Here is a 4,012-nt window from a genome sequence, read left to right on the forward strand (position 1 = left end):
GAAACCTAAACTGCATTGGAAGATCTAAAGTGAACTGGGGAAGTATTGATTGAACTGAAGGAAGTTGAATGCATTTAGTGAATATAAATTTCTTATGCCAAAGGGGATTGATCCCAAATTGACTTTTTGTCAATGTGCCTACCTCCCATTGGTTTTGCTTTCTTTTTCTTTTATTTCCCTTTTGCTCATTATTATTTTTCTATTAGTTAATATAATATTATAGGCACCTTTAACTAAAAGATTTTAGAAGTTTAATTCAAATATGTTTGTGTGTGGAGACTAGCCTCCCAAAGGATCACAGAGGGTATTGTAGAAATGAATTATTTATTACATTTTTAATTTAGTGGAGGACCTGGACGTCCTCTTACCATAAAGATGTGTAGGGATTAATCAGCCCACAGTGACAGGAAGTAGACACCATAGAGACAGGAAGAACAAACCATAGATACAGGAAGGAAGAACCATAGAGACAGGACATGAGGTAGTAAAGGGTTTAAAAGGGCCAGTGTCAGTTGTTTGGACAGTCAGTTGCTGACAGGGCTATCAGTTGTGGGTTGGCATTTGCTAACAATTAGGGATGGCAGTTGTGGGGAAGTTGGCTGCTGGGAGTATGTTGGGTTGGTAGTTGGCATTTAGTTGCTGGAAAATAAAAGGTAAGCCTTAGCTTACTGATAGGACTTTTTGGCTTTAGCCTTTAGAGGGCTTTTTGACCTTTTTTGGGTTGGGAGGTCTTCATTGACAGACCTAATTGGGATTGGATTAAATACTGATTGGGTTGATTTTGATTGGGCTAGATTGGGTTGGAACTCTGTGGGATGGTTGTTATTAGAGGTAGTTATAGGCAATTATAAGTAGATATAGGCAGTTTTAGGTAGTAATTATAGGTAGTTATAGGATAACTACTATAGACATTAGGAAATTTTCTTTCTCTACCTCTTTCTTATGTTTCTCTAGTATATTCATTTTACTATATTCTTTTACTATCTCTATCTTAATTAAACTAAATTGTTAATTTTTAAAAGCTGCTAGAAGTTTTCTTTTCTCTGACTTAAAGGGATAATATTTATTTATAACTCTATTACATTCTCATTAAAACTTAAACTATTAAAAACTGCTCTTTTATTTTGTCAGAACTCCTATTTTAACTCTTACAGCTTTCAGATTTTTTTTGGTGAATTGAAAAGTTTTGATGATTTTCCTTCTCACTTTCCTCTGTCTTTTAAAATAGCATTTTTAAAAGGAAATAGCTCTCTGAGAGAAATATAGGAAGGGATATAGGGAGAAATTGTGGTGATGTAAAAAAAAAAAAAGAATTAACCTTTATCTAAAAATATTCATTCAATAAATATAATTGGCTCTCCGAAATCACATTTGCAAAGATGGCATAGTAAAAAGAATAACTGAAAAATATTCCATCTGTAAATTGGAATATCATCTTTCACATGATAAGAGTAGGAACAAATTCAGCATACAATACTAGAAAGGGACATATATGAAGAATTTTTAACCCTAAAGTAGTCAGTTCTTAAAGTTTGTCTTTCCTTATGGAATCCTCACAAAAGTCCTCCATGGTTTCACTGTCTCTGCAACAAGAATTGATCTCTATTAGGTGACTCAGTTGTCAAAACTAACCTGTTTGAATGCACATCACCTTTCTTATTTTATAGCCAGAGGTCCCTATCCTTAAATCTTCTGGCCTTAAGTAACTTATTCTCTGAATCCATGTCTGTCTGAAGATAAGCATCTGCTCATAAAATCTTTTTTTTTTTTTACTTTTAGTAGCTTTATTTACAAAGATGTAGAAGAGTAAAAATGGAAAAAAGGTAGCTAAAGAGACAGGTTTTAACAAACCTACTAGTCCTTCTCTGATGAAGTAAGGTTCTGCCCGCAGGGGCTTCCCCATGTCTGATGGTGTCTTCAGCTAGAGTTCCACCAATGCAGCCTCCTTCAAAGCCAAAGGCAGGGATCTCTGGAACCAATCTTTCCAAAGGCTGCGGAAAGGAAGGTCAGCTATTTATTCACCCACCCAAGATGAACTCCAAAGGACAATACCAAAGGCCAAGTCCCAAGGCAAATTACTCCAACATCTAAATCCAAAGGAGAAGATCCAGGGTCCCATAAACGAAGTTTAGGACTTTTTATAGTCCTTTTTTCACGTTACTTCCTGTCCCATCCTCCACTTTAAGGTAACAAATTGCAGTCTTTCAAGTTGCCTAGCATTGCCCAGGGCCAGGACAGTGGCCTCTGGAGTTGTCATCTACTTTATTAAGTGACTTTCAAACTCTCTTACTTAGTGTTAAGTAGAGGTGTTTAAGTTTTTGACTGATTAATTTAAAAGTTGCTGATCAATAGACAAAGGAAGTTTGATTCACTCTTCACATTTCCAAAGTATCTATCTCCTTCCCTTCTTCTTATAAGCCATCAAAATATTTTTAAAAGAAAAAAGAGAAAAAATCATCAAAACCTAATTGGACAATTGAAAAATATTCAATATTCAATATTTCATGCCTGGTGTCCTCTCACACCAACTAAGCAACAGAAGGTGTTTTCTCATACTTCTTCTTTGTGATCATGCTAGCTCTATGTGATTTTTCAGCCTCCTTTTTTTATTTCATTTTGGTTGTGTATTTATATTTGCATCATTGAAGTCACTGTGACTGTTCTTTTCTTGGCTCTGCTTATTTCATTGTACATCAGTTTATGTAAGTCTTTTCATATGCCTGAATATGCACCATATATTCATTAAGTTCATCACTTTTTAGAAATAGTTATATTCTATTACATTCATAAAGCACAATTTGTTTAGCCAATGCAAATGCTATTATCTCCCTAGGTTTGAAAATTGTATTTCTATTAAGGATGTGGTATTTATTCTCATAATAACAGAAAATTTTGATTGCTAACTAAAGCATTTCAATAATTTTGTGTTAGCCATGAGATTATAAGTCATGATAACTTTATCATATAGACTGTTGCTCAAAATCTAACAACTTTTGTTTTTTGGTAATTTTGTGATTTTGTTAAATTATGAATTAATTTTTTGATATATTCTTACTTTGTCTCTATTAAATTTTGTCATTAAATTTAAACCACCATCTTGCCTCATTGCTTCTTGTTCTTGTTCCTCTTGTTCTTTTTTCTCTTCTTGTACTTGTGCTTCCTGCTCTGTTTTCTTCTTCTTCTACTCTGAGAAACAAGTTGTTTAAAGTCGATGTCTTCATTTTTAAGACCTTTTCATGTTTCTCTTGATTTTTGTGGTTGGATACCAAACTTTCCATTTACTCCTGGTCTTTTCTGTGCAAATACTTGGATATCTTCAATTTTGTTGAATGCCCTGGAAGTCTATAGTCAGTTTTCATGGGTAGTTGATCCATGGTTGAAGGCCCAGTTCTCTTGCCTTTCCGAATATCATATTCCAAGCCTTGCGGTCTTTTAGCATGGAGGCTGCCAGATCCTATGTGATCCTGATTGGTGCTCCTTGATATTTGAATTGTCTTTTTCTGGCTTCTTGTAAGATTTTTTTTCTTTTACTTGGAAGCTCTTGAATTTGGCTATTATATTCCTGGGCGTTGTCTTATCTGGATCAAGTGTAGAGGGATCTATGGATTCTTTCAATGTCTATATTGCCCTCTTGTTGTAGAACTTCAGGGCAATTTTGCTGAATAATTTCTTTTAGTATGGAGTCCAAATTTCTATTAATTTCTGGTTTTTCAGGAAGACCAATGATTCTCAAATTGTCTCTTCTAGACTGGTTTTCTTGATCTATCAGTTTCTCATTGAGATATTTCATGTTTCCTTCTATTTTATCTGTCTTTTGACTACTTTGTTTTATTTGTTCTTGTTGTCTTGATATATCATTGGCTTCTACTTGCCCAATTCTTGTCTTTAGAGACTGGTTTTCTGCTATAAGCTTTTTTTTTTAAACCCTTGTACTTTCGGTGTATTGTCTCATAGGTGGAAGAGTGGTAAGGGTGGGCAATGGGGGTCAAGTGACCTGCCCAGGGTCACACAG

The sequence above is a fragment of the Gracilinanus agilis genome, chromosome 6, assembly GCF_016433145.1.
Source record: "Gracilinanus agilis isolate LMUSP501 chromosome 6, AgileGrace, whole genome shotgun sequence".
Lineage (NCBI taxonomy): Eukaryota > Metazoa > Chordata > Mammalia > Didelphimorphia > Didelphidae > Gracilinanus > Gracilinanus agilis.